This window comes from Vulpes lagopus, chromosome 18 (assembly GCF_018345385.1).
Source record: "Vulpes lagopus strain Blue_001 chromosome 18, ASM1834538v1, whole genome shotgun sequence".
In the NCBI taxonomy this organism is placed as follows: Eukaryota; Metazoa; Chordata; class Mammalia; order Carnivora; family Canidae; genus Vulpes; species Vulpes lagopus.
Window position 1 is genome coordinate 10,465,019 of NC_054841.1, and position 20,368 is coordinate 10,485,386.

At 39.8% G+C, this 20,368-nt stretch overlaps 1 protein-coding gene across 3 annotated transcripts in view; it reads left to right on the forward strand.

Annotated features, from left to right (window-relative positions):
* The window catches only part of LOC121477966 (activity dependent neuroprotector homeobox), a 33,245-nt gene that overhangs the window by 200 nt on the left and 12,677 nt on the right, over nucleotides 1-20,368 (forward strand). The window contains exon 1 of one of the 3 annotated variants that reach the window (XM_041732602.1): nucleotides 50-2,192. The exons of 1 other annotated variant lie outside the window; for it this stretch is intronic. The gene's annotated coding sequence lies outside the window, so the exon portion shown is untranslated. Of the gene's footprint in view, nucleotides 1-49; nucleotides 2,193-3,650; nucleotides 3,670-20,368 lie in introns of those variants that run through there. One more of the 3 variants, XM_041732604.1, reaches the window with a different exon arrangement.

Here is a 20,368-nt window from a genome sequence, read left to right on the forward strand (position 1 = left end):
GGCCCCGCTCCCGCCGAGCCGGCCCCGCGGGCGCATTGTTGTGCCGACTGCCTGCGCTCCGGCCACACACGCTCCTCTGCACGCTCCGGTGCTGACGGAGCGCCCGCCCCGCCGCGGACCGCTACCCGGGCTCCGCTCCGGGGGCCAGGCGCCTCCTCCTGCAGCCCGACCCCCTCCCCGCCCCGCGAGCCCGCCGAGGCCGGCAGCCAGCCCGGCCCCGGAGCCTGTGCCGCTGATGGCATCTCCCTCCACCCCGCCCCCAGCGAGCGCCGAGCTGCTCCCATCCCTGGAACTGAGCCCTTCCTCCCGAAAGGAGCCCCCCACGCACACCCCCGGTGCCTGGGACGAGCCCGCTGCCACCTCTGCCCACCCTCGGCTGGGGGAGGGGGGACACTGGGGGGCGGGGAGCGTGCATGGCACGGAGTGGAAAGTCTTTGCCTCCGCCGTGCAGCCCTTCCTCCCCAGCACGCCAGCTCCCCTCCTGTCCTAGCCACGGAGTCCACCACCACCCCCTTTCCCCAGGCGCAGCTGCCTGGTCAGCACGACCTCTTAGGAACATTCTGAGCCCCAACTTTGCAATGAGACGGTAAAAAAAAAAAAAAAAAAAAAAAAGGAAATCCAGAAAGCTGCGAGAAGATTTTTTTTTTTTTAAATGCAATGAATGGGGAGGAGTTCTTTGAGCACCCTTTTATTCACCTCTCTTTCCTCTGGGCTGCCTGCCTGCCCTCCCCTCCCCCTCAACCTGGATGCCCGTCTGCTGGAAAAGGCGCGATTGCTTCTCTTCCTCTTCTGCCCAAGATCAGGCGCTAAGGTCTAATATCCTTTTTAGCCACACATGGACCCACACTAAGTCTTCTTGATGTTCTTGCATTCACCCAATTCCTCTGGGCAGTTCTTGCTATAACCCCATTTCTCAGACAAAGGCTTAAGAGGGAAAAAGAACCAAACTGTTTCCTGTGTTTGCCATTTTAATGCTGTCCATCCCCACACACCCAATTCCTATCCCTGATGCTTCTCGTACCAGTGTCTTGAACCTTCAAAATGAAAAAAAAACAAAAACAAAAACAAAAAACAGAAATCTCCTGAGTGGCTTGATACAGTTTCTTTATAAATCTGCATTGTTGCTTCTGGTTTATGGCCATGAAGAAAATACCAGCCCCCACCCAAAATGCACCGCAGCCAAGTCGGCTAAAGGCGATGAGTGTTGGAGTCAGTAGGGGGCGCATTCCCTGCACTGGGTAAGGCTGCAGAGGGGGGAAGGGCCCCAGAGCTAGAACAGGATGTGCTTCACAGCGCCTTCTACAGACCATGGGAAAATGGACCCAGCAAGACACACTCTCGCACTCTTAGTTGGTGAGCTGACAGCAACATGGCGAAGGATTAAGGGAGTCAAGAGCGGTGATTTTATTTCTTTTAAAGAACCCACCCTGCATTTTAAAAGTTCTCTCTTTTTACTTTTTCAAAACTGTTGACCCTCAGGCAGTCCACATTTGTTCTTGGCACATCACTGGTACACAGATTTTCTATTCTCTGGAATTATGGAATTCTTCCACCTTAAGCTTTGAATGAGTCACCATGTCTTTCCAAGGTCAGATGGTAAAGGGGAAAGTGTAAAACCTGAGAGTAATGCATTGGTTTGGGGGTATTGCTGATTGCCTCCTTTCTTCGTGGCCCAAATCTTTCCAACTCTTTGAGAGTTAAAAATCATTCTTGAAGGATGTTGTTAGAATGTTAGTGGGGTAGTAATTCTCATAAGCATGTAGATGGGTGTCATGATTTGCAAAGCCTTGTTGGTAAACATCAAACCCGTGTTGAATTCTTCATTGTCAAACTCAACAGAGTGGATTGTAAAATTTTGTTGCCTTCCAACTTTGGACTTGTAATTGCCGCCATTCATTATCTCAGTAGCCAACCACCAACCACCTTTGCAAAAGTGTTGACACCGGTCTTCTGTGAGCACCCACCTTCTTAGGGTGTGTTGATTTCTATAGATTTTACTCCTCTTGTTATTTCCATAGGTGTGAGATGCACAATGCGAAACCTAGGCCCCAGCTTTTGCACCATGATGCACAGGGTTGTACTTTTTGTACTGAACTGATAGGTGGCCTAGTGGTTATGCCCTGTACTACCATTTTGAGGATCTGGACTCCGTTCCTGCCTTGCTCTTTGGACCACATTGTCAATTCACACCGGTGGGTATATTCATTTTGGAGGGTGGGAACTGCAGCAACAGGGAAGTCAGAGACTTCTTCCTCCTTGGTCACCACCAAAGCCAACACTTCCAAAATTTCAGCCTAGCCACATTCCTCAAGGAACTGGTTAGAGCTGGTTGCAGTCGAGGGTTCTGAACAGAGAAATGACTTAATAGCTTGTTTAAGAGAAAATTTTGAAGTTGCTAATGCTGTTTTAATCATTTGCATTCTGCACTCTTGTGTATAAAGTATGTTAAGTTCTTGATTATTGTTATCTTGATGACCCAGGCTCAAGAGTTGCTATAGTTTCTATAAGCCTTACAGATTCTCTGATCAGAACAGGCCCTTCCATGAACCTGTCCTTGTTACCAATGATTGTCAGTGGTTGTTGATAATCAAGGGTACTTTTAAGACTTTCTTGCAAGTATGTTACATAAATAGACCAAGATAAGTTTATGGGGAAACTTACGAATGGGTGTATTCTTTGATACATAGTTAACCAGTTGGTGCTTAAGAGAGTTTTCATGGGACATTTGCTGCCAAGTAACCTTTTGGTGAGTGAAAAGGAAGGAGGCAGCTTGGTTCAGCTATTCTATTGGAGACTTAACTATATTGCTTTTGCAATATTTTAGTAGCCACAAGAATCAGATATTAAATCTAATGGTGATATTTATAATTTTTAAAACTGATCAGTATTTGTTAAACAGATATAATTTTGACCTATACTTGGTCTTTGATAGATAGTTATATGAGTTTTTAAAGGAGTAGTTTGAAAACCACTTCTTATTTGAGGGTATGTTTGAGGTGAGGTTTGTGAAGGTGCTTTTATTTGACTTGGCAAATTACACATAAGATGCAGTGTTAACTGATATCCTTAGTGGTAATAGCCATTCTCCTCCTACGGGAAAACTTGCTATGAGCTCTTAGAAAGCATGTATTCTGTCTGCAGTTTTTCAAGGTTTCCTGGTTTGAGCATTCTAAATTAAATTAAATTTAAAAATAAGTAAATAAATGAATGAATGAATGAATGAATGAATAGGCTATTGGGCTTGAAGGCTGGAATTTAGGTAAACTGAGGGTTTGTTAAAAGTACAGGGTGGGGGAAGGGAGCCTCAATTAACCAGAAGGTGGTAATGGGTATTCTGTTTAATTGAGCTTTAAGTAGAAATTCCTTCTTTACTTAGCCTTTGTTGAAATTGCCTAAAGTTACCATATTAGAGGCTACTGTACATTGAACTAAGCCTTTGATTTTGATTTTTATAGTCTCTGTTTAGAAAATATAGGAGATTGGGCTTTGAATCTCTAAAAGACCTCTGGCCCTGCCTATCCTGGAAGTCATTGGTTGTAAACATACCCACTGTGAATTTGTTTTGCTTAAATTTCTCTTTTTTTTTCCTTAAACCAGAGTGCAGGAAAAGTTCTAATACTATTTATATTAAAAATAAAACGTCACCATGTTGAACAGATTAAGTGTCAAGTAAGTTCTCAATTATTGTTATTTTGATGACCCAATCTCAAGAGTTGCTAAACTTTTAAAAACCTTAAAGATTCTCTGATCAGAATAGGCCTTTTCCTGAACATGTAGTTGCTACTAGATAACCAGCTAATAGGCTTTTACCAAGTAATGATTTTTGCTTCTTGTTACAACATATATGCACTTAATTACTCCAATTTGATTAAATAAGGTGCACTATGTGTTGAATTGTTGGCTTTCCTGTAACTGTTCACAGAATTTGAAAAACGTCTACTCAACACAATTTTTAGTATTTTGAAATTTTAAATATTCAGCAGTCTTTTGGTTGATTGCATTTATGATGTGCACATGCTGGCTACATGTTTAATGATGGAAATTAAAGAAGATAGAGCTGATCAGTTACAAAAGCTCAAATAGGGATCAGTACTTGAGTAGAGAGAGAGAAAAGAAAAAATTCACAACTTCAGTAATATTTTTGTCTTTTGGGAACTATAACAAAATTGCATAAGTTGTAATAGACCTTGGCAGGTTGATTTCGTCAATTGGTGTGAGTGTGTATATACCCAAAATACAACTTGTTTCTTTTAGAGTTGGAAATAACTGTCATATTATCAAATACAAAATCCGAGCATTAGAGATACAATTGGGAAACAGTACATTTAACTACAGAAAAAGATGTTGGGATTAGACATTGTAATTTTTGGAAAAATAATCTATTGAAATCATAGTGAGATTAATTTAGGTGAAAGTACCCAAAAGGAAATTTTTATAAGAATAGAAGCTAATTTGTAGTTTACACCAACATGCCTGATACTATTGTGTAATAATCTGCATGTTCATCCTGGACTTCCAAGGGGCTTATCGTTAGATTCACAGAGCTTGATGTGTTTCTAGCATCATGCAGACTTTTAGTTTTGTAAGAGCTTGTGGCATTAGGTCTGGAACAAATGTCATATTTTGCTGATGTGCATCACTGTCAGTTATGTATTTTATGTTGATAGTTTGAAAACTTGGCATTTGAAATTGGTGAGAACCAAACCCCCACCCACACTAACTGAATTGATACTTTGAATGTAGAAACTGTTTCTTGTTTACTCATTGGCACTTTCTTCTGCCCTAATGGTTGAGATACTTTACAAAAGAAGGCATCCTTGTTTTGCACAGTATGAGCGTCCATGGTTCCATCATGACTTCATGATTTTATCTTGTTCTGTTTGCCTGATCCTGTTAATTACAAAGTGAGGGGAAGGATGATTGTGCTCCTTCAGTCTCTTTCCATGTCTTAGTACTCTTCAGACCTTTGTTTTGGTTGTGACCTACCTTTGACATCTGGCAGTTAATGAGTCGGCTTAAATGAGAGTCTATATTCTGCTTCACTGGAAGAAGGCTATCCTCACATATTATCAGGCTTCTCAAATTGGGATATATGGATATCAACTTGATTATGTTGTGATGCATGAGTCTATTATTAGGAAGTCACACTTCCTAATAGTGTGCCAACTATATACAGGAACTGATGTGATTTGAGGGCACACATTTCCTAATCAGTGTAAAATGTAAAGTTCTTTTCACTATTTCATTCAGTTCTTGGTTCTCTGGTCTCCATGTATGCATTCACTTGTCCTCTGCTTGTAATTCTTTCTATTTCAGACTCACAAGCTTCCTTGCTTTTATTGATGCATGGCTTAGTTCTAAGATAGCAGCTAGAGAAATAATGAAATTTCTAGAAATAAAGGTACTAAGGAAGACTGCCCTGAACATGTACTGCAGTTTAAGAGTTAAGGTTTAAGTCAAAAGCATGCACGTAATCTGTAGGAGTCTCGTGCATTGTTTGACCATCATCACTTGGAATTAAAAATAAATCCCTACACATCCTAATTCACTGTCCAGTAAGGGTATAGATTTGTAACTGAGTCACTCAGCTGTGGGTTGTTTCTGTTTATGTGTCACTTGTCATATGACTTGCTTGATGTCTTGAAGAAGGGTGAACTGTGAGTGTAAAGGCCTCTTTGCTGGCCTTTAGGGTAATATTAATGGCGTGCCCATTTTATTTGCCAAGCATTTTATAAAACCTGAGGTTCTCAGTTCTCAGGATTTTCCTTGTTTCACAAGTGGGGAAATCAAGGCACTGCAATGTGCTTAGTTGAAGTGAGCCACAGAATGAATGTGTCCATGCCAGGCCTGTCTTAGAACACAGGCTTTATAGGGTTCCCAAGTTTTGTTTTGTTTTTGTTTTTGTCTCCTGAAGGCTCACAGGAATGCTTCATAACTGGGTAGTGCTCCTCTTTGCTTGTGTGTCAGTGAATATACCCAAGGATCCTATATAGGCTTGACAAGAGAGGCTGGCCATACCCCCAGCAAGAGAGTACCAGCGATAATTGTGCTGGGGGTGACTAGTTGAAGCAGCACATGTCTGGTTTGAAGTTGCCTGTACAAGGATCTAAAAAGAAAGTTTGTTTACGGTCCTGTTGCTTTTCCCAATGTTTTGGTTTAGGGCAGCCTTGTTCTTTCTCTCCTCTGAACAGTTATTTTTGCTTAGATAATTACTGGCTTTTGGCCCTTCTGCCTTTCCTTTTTTCTGAACTCCTCTGCTCCATTTCAGAATTTGTGGAAGCCTGTGCTTCCCTTAAAACTCGCACCTTTTTCTGGTGGGAACTGGCAACAATTGATAACCTGTATGAGTGGTTTCTTTTGAAATCCAGTATATCTGAAGAAACTTCACTCTAGTGAAAATATGGAAGAGTTCATTAAAATTTTAAATTGGGCATTGTCAATGTGTCAACATTTAGAATTCTTGCTCTTGTGAAAGGGTGAACTGGAACTGGGAAGTGGAACTATGCAGTCGGCTCAAAGTCCTGATTCAGTCAGGTAGGCCTAAAAACAACACCAAGAAAAACTTCTGCAGAAAGCGTAAGGGTCGAGCCACCAAGTGGCAAAGGCCTGCTACACAAATAATGCTTCTGCTACAAAGAAATCTTTGCCCTTTAGGCCTTGACTCCTAGGAGATGGCTCAGAAAAACTTGAGGTGATTCAAATAAATTATTCTGTTATTCATGAATGAGGAGAAAAGTACTTTTCCCTTACTCTGGGAAAATTATTTCTGAGTAGTTTTGATAGAGCATGAAAATTTTCTCATTAAAGAATTTAAAATAACCTACTTTTGTCTTAGGCCATTTATATGAGCAGACCAGTGACATGCTCCTGGATTGACTATAAGTGGATGTGTCTGGGTGTCTGCTTAGGCCTACTTGTGAATTGATTTCTTATGTTCACATTTCTCTTCAGCCAGGCTGTCCACCTGTATTGACAGCAGCAGCGCTCAGCTGTGGAGTTTTTCTGTAGGCAGCAAGGTATTGCAGTCATTCCCCATGGTGTGATCCTGCCTTGCCTGGAATTCTATTTAAAATGGAATAAATTTAAAAAAATAAAAATAAAATGGAATAAATTGACAGACACTGAGGGGGGCACTTGACGGGATGAGCACTGGGTGTTATAATTGAACATCAATAAAAAATAAATTTATTATTTAAAAAGAAAAGAAAAAGAAAATGGAATAAATTGGGGCGCCTAGATGGCTCAGTGGTTGAGCATCTGCCTTTGGCTTAGGTCAAGATGCTGGGGTCCTGGGATCAAGTCCCCGTTTCTCCCCTCTGCCTGTGTCTCTGCACCTCATGAATAAATAGATAAAATCTTTAAAAATAGGGCAACCCAGGTGGCTCAGTGGTTTAGCGCACCCTTCAGTCCAGGGCGTGATCCTGGCTCCCTGCAAGGGACCCTGCTTCTCCCCCTGCCTGTCTCTGCCCCGCCCCCCACGAATAAATAAATGAAATCTTTTTTTTTTTAATAAATAAAATGGAGTAAATTGGGAAATTCTCCCCATCTCATACTCCATACAGCTAGATAAAGGTATTAGAGATATTCTCAACCTTTTTTTTTTTTTTTTTTTTGATAAGCTGTGAGGCATCTTTCTCCCTTTTAAATAAAATTCTTCCTGAGGGACGCCTGGGTGGCTCAGCAGTTAAGTGTCTGCCTTTGGCTCAGGGCGTGATCCTGGAGTCCCAGGATCGATTCTCACATCAGGCTTCCTGCATGGAGCCTGCTTCTCCCTCTGCCTGTGTCTGCTTCTCTCTGTGTTCTCTCATGAATGAATAAATAAAATCTTTAAAAAAAAATTTTTGTGAACTTCAATATTTCAATCAATAGTTAGGGAGCAAACCTTCAGTTGCTCAACTTTCATTTTATCCTTCCAGTTCCGTCTTCTCTTCCATCCATGTATTGTGTCATAGTCTCGGCACATTCTCAAAACACACTGAAAGCCGTTGGTTCCATTGGTGTTCTGGGTGGTCACAGTTAGGATGCTCATCTAAAATCTAAATACTCCCAAGTAACAGGATAAACCAAAACATAATAGTTTCCAGTTGTAGGCAACTAGTCTTTTAGTCTGAAAGTCTTCTTAAAAGAGAAGTGGGGGATCCCTGGGTGGCTCAGCGGTTTAGCGCCTCCCTTCGGCCCAGGGCATTCATTGTCCTGGAGTCCCAGGATTGAGTCCCACATCAGGCTCCTTGCGTGGAGCCTGCTTCTCCCTCTGCCTGTGTCTCTGCCTCTCTCGTGTGTCTCTCATGAATAAATAAATGAAATCTTAAAAAAAAAGAGAAGTGATCCACATAGTTTTTTAAAAAATAAATATGCAAAACCTAGATCATACCTTTATGTTTTTATGTGACTGTAAGTCACCTAGGTTTATTGTGGGTACTTGCAGATGTTTTAAATGCCACAGAGTTTGTAAAGTTAAGAATATGCTAACTCTTTAACATGACCCTTTCACACAAAGTATTATGTGAAAACACTATTATGTGTGTAAATGTGCATTTTGATGTATCTAGGGACAGATACATGGCAACCACATCTGATTCTCAGGAATAGTCCCACATTTTTGAAAAGATATGCCACAGTGTGAGCTCATGATTTTCGAAGTGACTATTCCAGAATCTGATCTGGTTTAAGACAATAATGATAACTACTTTAAGTGTTAACAGGCATCATCTCATTTAATCCTTCTGGCACTTGAACAATGGAGTAGTGTCCTGGTTATACCATAAGGAAACAGACCTCCAGAGGTTGAGTAACATTTTTAAGTTCACAAAGCTAGTAAGTGGCAGAGTAAGGATTAAGTAATGATACAGATCAGCCCAACTCTCGAACTTTTTTTTTTTTTTTTTAAGATTTTTATTTGACAGAGCAAGCATAAGCAGGGGAGGGGCAAAGGAAGAGGGAGAAGCAGGCTCCCTCCTGAGCTGGGAGCCAGACGTTAAGGCTCAATCCCAGAACCCTGGGATCATACATGACCTGCGCCGAAGCAGACACACTAAACCAACTGAGCCACCCAGGCTCCCCTGGAGCTATATTCTTAATACCTATGTTGTACCATCTTTCTTTTGAGCAGAGGAAAGCTTTACTGTGTTGTCACCCTACTTGTTACCGAAATTTGAAGTTGTGAGGTAAAAATTTTACATGTGTCTGATAGGTCAGCTAAATTTTTATTTATGAAAACAATATAGTTTTACTGGGAAACAAATGTTGATGTAGGCTATAGACTTCATCCTTGAACTTCATCTTCTTTTTGCCATCACTTCAGTATCTTATTAACTTACACCTAAGGCTCTGGTGATTTTTTTTTTTTTTTAGACCTTTCAGATCCTGTAAGTCTGAGATGGGTGTAAGCACCCTCAGGTGATTCTGAGGGTTGCCTAGGTCTGGTATTTTACTCTGCATAGACTTCCTCTAGGCTTTTTGTAATGGATCCTACCAAGTGGGCCAGATTAATTCTCTTAAAGCTCCATTGGAATTATATCCTTTCTCTGCCTCAGTGTCTGCCGCACCTCCTCAGTGGCTACCAGACGCAGCAACAGACTCTAGTTTCACACTCAAGGCTTCTATCCTATCTCCAACCTACCTTCCCAACCCTGTCATTCATTATTACTCAGAAGTTTGACATAGCAGCCATTCTGGACTCTCTACAGTAGTTCCTAGAACTTGCTGTCCCAAATCTGGAACTGTGCCGACAAGGTAGTTTGTTTGAGGGTTTTTGTGTTTTTTGTTTTGTTTTGTTTTGTTTGGTGTTTTGTTTTGTTTGCAGTGAATGCAGGTCCTTAACTAACCTGGTGGCCCCCAGCTTAGCATCTACTTTCACCTTCTCCTGAGTTCCCCTCCTGAGAATGAATTTTCCCTCTTATGAAACGTTAGAGCATTTAATTTGTGACACACCTGACACTTGGCCTCTTTTCCTATAGATATTTATGGGGTATCATCTCTGTAAGTCCTTTCTAGGCAGGAGCTGTTTGTTCATTCTACATGTATTGAGTGTCTGCTCCATGTCAGCCACACAGTAGATTCTTGATCTCTAGCAGGGGGAAGAAAAAAAAACAAGAATTCTTTTTTTCAAAGAATAGATTTTCTTTGCTTTGAATAGTGAGATGGCACCCTTGTCTTCCTACATATTTTAAGGGTTCATAAGTCCATCAGTTGAGCTCAGGAAAATCAACTGAAAATCCACTGAAAAAAATGATTCATAGTGGTTGTAATTTATAGACATAAATAACTCTTTATCAATTATAATTTTAGGTCATACTTTTCTAAATCTGAAATCACCTGTGATGAGCATTTACAGCAAATTTTAAGTCACAATGTAACTGTAACTTTGGAGATTGATAATGTGAATGGGGATGCTTATTTCCCATTAGATTCTTGGTTTGATATTAATGAGCCACAGCACGTGAAAGAAAACAAAGTTTGCTAAATCTCAATTTTCATTATTGTGTTATCTTTGAAAAGGCTTCCTAATTTATTTTTCCTAGGACCTCTCCCTTTTTGCAGTTCTATCCTTTTAACTGTTTGAAAGAAACTTAAAGTTATTTAAAAATTTAATACATGAATATTCTTTGGAAATCCTTTTTTGTACTGCTACGTGCTCTAGAATCATTCCGCTTTAGCAAAACTAAAAAAAAGTTGAACTTATTAAAGTAACTCCAACTGGATTAAATCTATTAGTTAAGGCAGAGTGAATTGGAGCCTTTGACATTGACAGAAGTGATATATTCCTCTATTCCTAGCCCCTGGGAGTAGAGCAAATTTGCCAGGAAAGTGAGTTCTGAGATTTTTTTTTAAATAACAGTTTGGGAGCCTTTAATAATGTCATTCATAGAGTCATTCATTTAATATTGTCCAAACTGGTCTGGAAATTTGTAAAGGTCCTTATAAAGTTCCTATATTACATCCAGAACTTGCTCTAGAGGATCTGTCCTGTTCAAAGCAATCTTAACAGATGCTTAATATTTATAGTTTTGGCAGAGACTCATCAATGATAAATGACTTTTAAGTGTAAAGTTCTTTTTTTGTTAAATATCCTCACATTGTCATGTAACCATTACCACTATCCATCTCCAGAACTTTTTTCATCTTACAAATTTGAACCGTATATCCATTAAACACCAAGTCCCCATTCTCCTCTCCACCCAGCCCTTGGCAACCACCTTCTTTCTGTCTGAATTTCGGTATCTCATATTTGTCCTTTTGTGACCAGCTTATTTCCGTTAGCATAATATCTTCAGTTTCCAATGGCCACATTTTAACATTTAATTTCATTTAATGTTAACATTTAATTTAAAGATGAAATTAATTTTAATGTATTTTTAATCTGGTACATCCAAAGTATTGTTTCAACATGTTAGTATTTTTGAAAATGTATTAATAAGATAATTTGCATTTTTTAATTCTAAGCCCTGCAAATCCCAAGTATATTTTACATGGGGAAAAAAAGCTTATCTCAAACGGGCAAAGGACTTGAATAGACCTTTCTCCAAAGAGGACATACAAGTGGCCAATAAGCAAATGAAAAGATACTCAGTATTACTAATCATTAGGGAAATGCACATCACACCTACAATGAAATATAGTACCTCATACGTATTAAGATAGCTATTATAAAAAAACATTAGCAAGTGTTGGTGAGGATGGGGAGAAATACGAAGCGTTGGCGTTGTGCACAGTTGGGTATGTAAATGGTAGAAGTGCTGTGGAAACAGAATTACCGTGTGAAGAGATACTTGTACACCCATGTTCATAGCAGTATTCACCATAGCTAAAAGGTGAAAGCAACCCAAGTGTCCCATCATCTGCAAAATGTGTATATATGTAGCATGGAATATTATTCAGCCTTAGAATAACAGATAAGCAAAATATGGTGCATATATAGTATAGAATGTTATTCAGTCTTTAAAAGGAGAATTTTTTTTTAAGATTTTATTTATTCATGAGAGACACAGAGAGAGGCAGGCTCCTATGGGGAGCCCCATGTGGGACTCGATCACACCCTGAGCCAAAGGCAGATGCTCAACCACTGAACCACCCAGGCATCCCAAGAGGAGGAGAATTCTGACATAGGCTCCAACATGAATAAACCTTGAGGACATGATGCTAAGTAAAATAAGCCAGTCACAAAAAGACCAGTACTTTGTGATTCCATTTACATGAAGTACTTAGAGTAGTCAGAGTCCTGGAGACAGAATTCTGGTTGCCTAGTGCAGAAGGGAAGGGAGAAATGGGGAGTTACTGTTTAATTAGAAAATTTCAGTTCTGCAACATGAAAAGAGTTCTGGAGATGGGTACATGGTGGTGGTGATGGTAGCATGATATTATGATGAAGTGCCGCTGAACTGTATACTTAAAAATTGTCAAAGGTGGTAAATCTTATATTATGTATATTTTACCACAATATAAATAAACTAATTAATTTAAAAGTTTATCTCCATTCAGTTCAGACTAGCCACATTTTACCTGATGAATAGTTGTTTGTGGCTAGCATCTACCTTTTTGGAAGGAAGACACTTAAAAATTAAAAACTTTTCAGGCAGCATTAGTTTTTCTGCTGCATGACTAAATGCTGAGATACATAAGATTCATTTCCTTTTAAAAGAAAAATTGCATGTGCATAAAAATCTGGAAGGATAAGTATACCCAGTGCTAACTCTTGTCTTTATAAATATTTGTATTCCTTGCCTTTATATTTGTTCTATTAGGTCCAGTTGCCTTTTTCTTTTGTAACAGCTTTACTGGGATGTAATTCATATATCATACAGTTCACCCCCTTTAAAGTGTACAATTTAATGTTTTTTTAGTATATTCATAGAGTTGTGCAGCTATCACTATGATCAGTTTTAGAGTATTTTCATCAACCCACAAAGAACCCAGTCCCTATGAGCAGTTGCCCTCTACTGTCCCCCAATTCCTCTAGCCTTTGGCAGCTTTATTCTTTCTATCTCTGTAGATTTGCCTGTTCTTCACCTTTTATATAAATAGAATCATATAGTAAGTAGCCTTTTGTGACTTTCACTGAGTATAATTTTTCATGGTTCATCCATGTTGGAGCATATATCAGTACTTCTTTTTTACTTCTTTTACTTTTTTTTAGTAGCTGAATCCTATTTCACTGTATGAATATACCACATTTTATTTGTCCATTTAATAGTTCATGGAAATTTGGGTTGTTTCTCCTTGGGTATTAATGACTACTGGGAGACCATTCATATACAGGTTTTTCTGGTGTTTTTATTGTTTAAAGATTGTTTTTATTTTATTTTTATTTTCTTAGATTTTATTTATTTTTTTTTAATTTTATTTATTTATTCATATAGACACAGGGAGAGAGGGGCAGAGGAACAGGCAGAGGGAGAAGCAGGCTCCATGCAGGGAGCCCGACGTGGGACTCGATCCAGGGTCCCCAGGATCACACCCCAGGCTGCAGGTGGTGCTAAACCGCTGCACCACTGGGGCTGCCCTATTTATTTATTATGAGAGACACCGCGAGAGAGAAGCAGAGACACGGGCAGAGGGAGAAGCAGGGTCCATGCAGGGTGCCCAGTGTGAGATTCCATCCAGGGACTCCAGGATCACTCCCTGAGCCAGAAGGTAGATGCTTAACTGCTGAGCCACCCAGGTGTCTCAAGATTGTATTTATTTTAGAGAGGGTGAGAGGCAGAGAGAGATGGAGAGATCTCAAGCTGACTCTAAGCTGAGGGCAGAGCCCATCTCGGGGTTCAGTCTCACAACCCCGAGATCACAACCAAAATCAAGAGTCAGACACTTAACTGTGAGCCACTCATACCCTTTGTGTACAGGTTTTGTGTGGATGTATGTTTTCATTTCCCAGTTGCTTTTGTAATAAAAACGAATAGAACTTTATTTGCAAAAAGGAGCCTGAGAGGTAGTTGAAAGCAGATTAGCATCCTGCCTAACCCTGCTCTCCAGAAAAAGAACAATCACCAAGGCCTCTGCTTTCCCAAGCAATTTTTGGAATAGCATGGTTTGAGTATTAATAATGGGAATTGATAAAGGAGAAACAGAATACATCTGTTTTTGAAAAGCTGTCATTAAAAAATAAATAAAAATAAATGAAAAGCTGTCATTTTATTTTAGGGATGCCAAGGTTGTAGTTTTCATTTTGCAAAGGACACAATTTGGGTATTTTTCTGATGTGACTATCTAATGACTGCTGGCATCCAGGTGATGATAAGAGCACTTTTGGGCAAGTGGTTTCAGAGCTAAGTTGTTTCAGTTCTTCTCTGGATCTGACGGGACCATCTGACCTGAGATGTCTGTGTATTCTTAATCTCTGTTTTATCACCTGAGCTCATTTGGTTGAACTTGTTTAAGTTCATCTCAACCTTGAGTATGCAGTTCTGGCACTTTCAGATATATATATTTAACATGCTTTTGTTTACCTTTGTCTGAGATCAGAGAGCTTCATCCACGAGGGTGATGAGTAGAGCACTACATCCTAGATCTGGAGATGACCTTGAGACCCAGGTCTGTCACTGACAAGCTGATCACCCTTTAGCCAGTTGCTTCACCTCAGTTGCTCATCTGTAAAATGAGAAGAGTTTAGATTAGGCAATCCTTAGGTTCTTCCACTGATACACAGTGCTACATTTTGGAATCAAAATGTTTATGCACTTTTAATTAACATATTAAAGACTTGATAGTTATTTCTCTTCTAACCAGACATGGATTCAGTACAGAAAATTTTTGTTCTCACCAACTGAACCACCTAATACTGAAAACGCAGCACATATTAAAAAAAAAAAAAAAAAATCTTGGTTGATGTCATGTGTAAAGTGGCTGCCACCAATACAGTGCACCTTTTAGGAGCATTAATTTAAAAATAATATCCAGGTCATGGCTGACTGGCTCAGTCAGTGAAGCATGTGACTTGTGATCTCTGGGTCATGAGTTCAAGCCCCATGTTGGGCATAAGGATTACTTTAAAAAATAAAAACTTTAAGGGCATTTGCATAGCTCAGTCAGTTAAGTCCTTGACTCTTGATTTTAGCTTAGGTCATGATCTCAGGGTCTAGGATTGAGTGTGCAGCATTGGGCCCCATATCAGGTACAGCACCTGCTTGGGATTCTCTCTCTCCCTTCCCCCATTCGCCCATGCTCTCTCCTTTTCTCTCTAAACATAATAATAAAATTTTTTTAAAAAATCATACTCAGAACTAAGGAAGTATTGCCCTGCTTGTCACATCTGGAATAAGTTTATTCAGGGCACCAAAGAGTGACAGAGGAGCGCATCCACTGGAGATTGGCTCCTGTGATAACAGAAGTAAAGGTGCACATCTACTGGAGATCAGCTCCTGTGATAACAGAAGTAAAGGTGAAAAGAATTGAGCATGGTACTTAGAGAAGGGGAAAAGACTTAAGAGGTAATGAGGAAGGTCCTTAAAAAAATGAAAGGCTGCTCTGTGGCTAGGGAATTAGATTTCTGTGGCTGAAGTCAGGACTAGGCTTGTGAACAAGCAGCCTAGAGGGGTTTGTGCTCCTCTCAGTGGAGGTGGTCAGGCAGAGGGATAGTCTTAAAGCAGGGCTGCTTGTGGCCGGGAGTCCCGCATTGTTTGTAGACAGTGGCCAACAGAGTATTCCTATGACCAAGCATTGTAGTACTTAATGCTTTATTTAGGTAAGTGCGCGCATTTTGCCTTTCGTAAATGACAATCTAATTACCCCCCCCCCCAAACAGTATGATAGCTTAAGGAATTTAATCACTATTGGTTAAAAACCTGAAGAAAACCAAAGTCTTTTATTCTAGAGGCAGTTTTGTATTTGACACAATTATATCCATTGGGATTTTTTATCATTAGGCAATAGTAAAAGTCAATGCAGTTAGTAGATAAGAATAGGAGAAAACAGAAGTTGGTTACATTTCCTGCCTGTTTCTTGTCTCTGTTGACAGTGTTCTAGTATGATTAACCTAAGCAAAATAATTGGTGTACAGTATTCACATTTAGCTTTCAGTACAGTGTGTCTTCATTTGCAAAGTATTTTTCCTGATGATCCTCCTGGACTTTCCAAGCCCCCTTTTTAGCCTCAACACTACAGCACGTTTTCCATTAATTTAAGGAGAAAGGAGCCTAAACTTTCTTTTCTTACCACTGTCATACTGCCCAGTTTTATCTGCTAATCCAGAAGGGCATTTTGCGCCTGGATTGTCAGTTTCTTGTTCTGTGGTGTTTGGGAATTAGAGAGGAGGAGGGGGATCCCTGGGTGGCTCAGCAATTTAGCCTCTGCCTTCGGCCCAGGGCATGATCCTAGAGTCTGGGATCAAGTCCCACGTCAGGCTGCCTACATGGAGCCTGCTTCTACCTCTGCCTGTGTCTCTGCCTCTCCCTCCCCGCCCTACCCCTGTCTCTCTCTCATGAATAAATAAATAAATAAAATCTTTTAAAAAAAAAAAAAAGACAATTAGAGCTGCCTTTCTATGAAGAACCTCTGGCATCTGCAAGATCTTTTGCCTTTTGCCCTTTGCCCAAGCTTAATAGGAAATTGAAAGATTAGCTGCTTCTGTTCAGGACTGTCATTTTTTGTTTTGTTGTTGTTTTTAAGTATTGAGAAGGATGATTGCTTCCAGACCAAATGTAGACTCTGAGCTCTCAACATGCTCACTCATTGGAGGGTTGTTCTAGAAAACCTTTACAGGGTTTATTTTTCAAAATACAAACATACAAACCTTTTTACAACAGGTTTAATTTAAATGTCGGACTTATTGACACCCATAAAAGCAAATAAGGGGTCTCTGTTCACTGCTTCTGATCTCAGAATAGTCAGGAAAGATAAGCACTTACTGATTATAAAAAGAAAGTGTTTTACAATGACCACAGTTTTACTCATTGATATTGACAGGTATTAAATATGTTGCTGAGGGGGTGGTAGGAGGAAAAGTGAGCACATAAATATGGAAATGATATTTTCTTTCTGCCTAGTTTTTATTTTAATGGGTCCTAAATGTTTCCACGGAGACATCACAAAATCTGTTGGAAAAAAAAAGTGCCATCGTGGGTAGCATGAAGATGTATAAGAATCTTAAAATGTCCATGCCTCCTAAAAATTATATTTTTTTAGTTAGTGGTTTTAAGAAACTTCAACTATAGCTAACTCTTAAACCCCAGTGCAGATTATAAGATCTGTATAAATATTTGTATCTGTGTAACATTAGAATACTTTTTTTTTGTTTAATACTTTGTTTTCTTAATTCAATATCAAGGGTCTGAATTTCATCTTACCTGTTAATTTGGATTGATGTTACCAAAAATGAAACTGTTTATATTGTAGTAGTTTGAATGTCTTAATTTTTATTAACTTAGAAAATACAGCTGTTATTTTTCTTCACTAGTAATGGCATTATTTCCAACCTTTGATCCCACCCCCACCCGCAATAAAGTTTTTTTCTCAGACACGTGTTTTTATTTACAGTTTAGTGTAGACATGTTTAAAAGACAACCCCAAAGTATAAACTGTATTCTTTTTTTTTTTTTTTTAAGATTTTATTTATTCATGAGAGACCCAGAGAGAGAGAGAGAAGCAGGCTCCATGCAGGGAGCCCGATGTGGGACCCAATCCCAGGACTCCAGGATCACGCACGCCCTGGGCCAAAGGCAGACTTCTGAGCCACCCAGGGATCCCCTATAAACTGTATTCTAATCCTTAGGTTTACTATGGGGTTCTGATAACCATATTCTGATCAGACTGTGATTTTACTAGGGGGAGATTTTCAATAAACTTTTGGGATTCTGCTATAGCCATCAAAAGTTCCTGCTTTGGTTGATTGTTCACTAGGTCCCAATTCTACATTTCAGAAGACTGTCACCTTGGCATAAATTTGCATTAGAAACTTAGACAAGTAACTATTTCAAGGGGATACTTAGGAACAGAGAACTTATCCTTCTTCCTCTTTGTATTGCAACCTCTGAGCCCCTCCACTTTTTATCTTTTTTATAATTCAGCTAAGATTTGTTTAGAAACAAGGGTTTCCTCTTTAAAAGGGGGTTGGTGGGTGTTGAAAACCATTGATTTAGCCTAAGCAGCTTATGTTTAGGTGTCACCAGGAAGAGGTAACCATTCCTGTCTAGCTTTCAATGCAGTGTTAGAAATATTTTCTGATACAGTTGATACATTAGTTGTCACTCTGGTGTATGTTCAGATTTTCCAAGATAAGAAAAAGTTACAGTTATACTTGCAGGTGATGGAAATTAGGTCATGCTATCATATTTACTTCTGTATTTTCTGGCATGTTAAATTAGTACCATATGTTCTTATTAAGAACTTGGGAAACCTAAGAATGCACATAAAAATATGAAGAATTATATCTTGAAAAGTGACATGTTACATCCACACTTTGCAATTAGCTTAAAATATAATCTGAAAAAGTTTGATCTGGAAGCGTTTTTTTCTCCTGGCTTGTTTGATTAACTGTGCCTGGTCAAAGGTTTAAGGTTGGGTTTTACGGGGTTTTTTGTTTTTTGATTTAACTTTCTGTGGGCAGAGTTAGGTTTTTCTGCTTTTTTCCTACCCCTAAAAACAGACTAAATGATGCCATTTTGATCTGGTAGCTTTGCAAGGGACCTTATCACAAACATAGATAAGCCTCATGGGCTCTTGGTACATCAGGTCCTGTAAACCTTGCCTTGAACCACTAAACTAGCACTGTCTGCTATTGGGTTCCCCTTGTCTTCCTGACCCAGAATAGCCTGAATACACCACTTGACTTGATTCAAGCCTTTTGGCAATGATTATAATTTTTTTTAAGATTTTATTTATTTATTAATAGAGACACAGAGAGAGGCAGAGACACAGGCAGAGGGAGAAGCAGGCTCCATGCAGGGAGCCCGATGCGGGACTCGATCCCAGGTCTCCTGGATCACACCCTGGGCTGCAGGCAGCGCTAAACCGCTGTGCCACCGGGACTGCCCTATAAATGATTATAATTATGTTTCTCAGATAATGACTTCTTTGCCTAAGTGAGGTTCCCGGTCATTGAGGTTCTGTCATCCTTCCCCTGAACAGATCCAGCCTATAGATATTTCCTTCCTGAGACAGGCTCACTCTGCCTCGTTTATTCTTTTGGTATATGATGTAAAGGAGTAGTTTTGGTTTTGGTGTTTGGAGAGAAAAGAGAAATGTGTGTTTGATCGTTTTTTTATATGTTTTCAGTTAGAAGCCTAGGGCTACAGATCTACAGATTTTCATTTCTGCCGTCTGACTCTTGCTTTCTAAGAAAGCATATGAGTAGGAGTTTGGCCAGGATTATTAGTAAAACTTTAGTATTTTGGACCCAATCAGTAGATGTGGGTATAATTTGCAAAGATCAATAGGAAGGAATGTAACTGAATCATTCAGCAGTGAATTTAAATCGTTCTCAAAATGTATATTTTAAGCCTAGTTCATCAGGTGGCATATGCTTACCCAAACGCTACTTATTTTCAGTTTTTAATAAAATACTTGAAAATGTTAACTCTGTTATTAATAGGTCATTGAGCTTTGCCCCACATCCTTTAATGGTTCAATGTTTCGTTCATTCTTTCGTTCTTAGACAGAGAGGGAGTGGGGGAGGGGCAGAGTGAGGTTGAGAACCTTAAGCAGGCTCTGCACAGTGCACAAGCCTGCTTGGGATCCTCTTCCTCTGCCCCTCCTCCCACACCTGTCTCCTTGTCTCCCCCCCCCCCCCCTTAACAACAACAACAAAAAAACGGTATTTCAACAAAAAATACTGCGTTTGACTCTCTTCAAACTATGTGCCCATTTTTGTTTCTGATTAATAAAACCAAGCATCTTTCAGAATAACTATGTTTTCCTAGCAAACTGGTACTCTTCCTACTAGACCTAATTCACAAGTGTAATTACTTGGTTTAAAGCCCTCCATCTTTTCTCTTGTTCTTCCTCTTCTGCGTCCCACTGCTCGGTGAGTCTACTTAAGATTTTTGGTTGCAAAGAACATGAACCAAAGCTTAAGCAAAAGTGGTCAGGTCCTGAGTCCTCTTCAGCGTCGCCCTCAGCCTTGTTTGGGGTATACATCCAGTGTCTGTAGAGGTGGAATACTCTAATTGGTGGGCCTGAGTCTCACATCTTCTGCTCTAGTGGAAGAAAGACCTCCTAATAACACATCGTTTGCACCAATGATGGCTCCAAGAGGCAGTTTGGCAGGCAAAAAACATCCATCTTTATTCCAGTGTGCTCTGGGTCCTGTCCCTTAGACACGATGGACTGTTGGAGGAAAAAACTGTGTCCTATTCATCAGCACACTGACAAAGTATAGGTTCTCCAAAAATGACTGAATAGGTGAACAGTGGTTCCATCCTATTAAATTGGGTATTCTCCC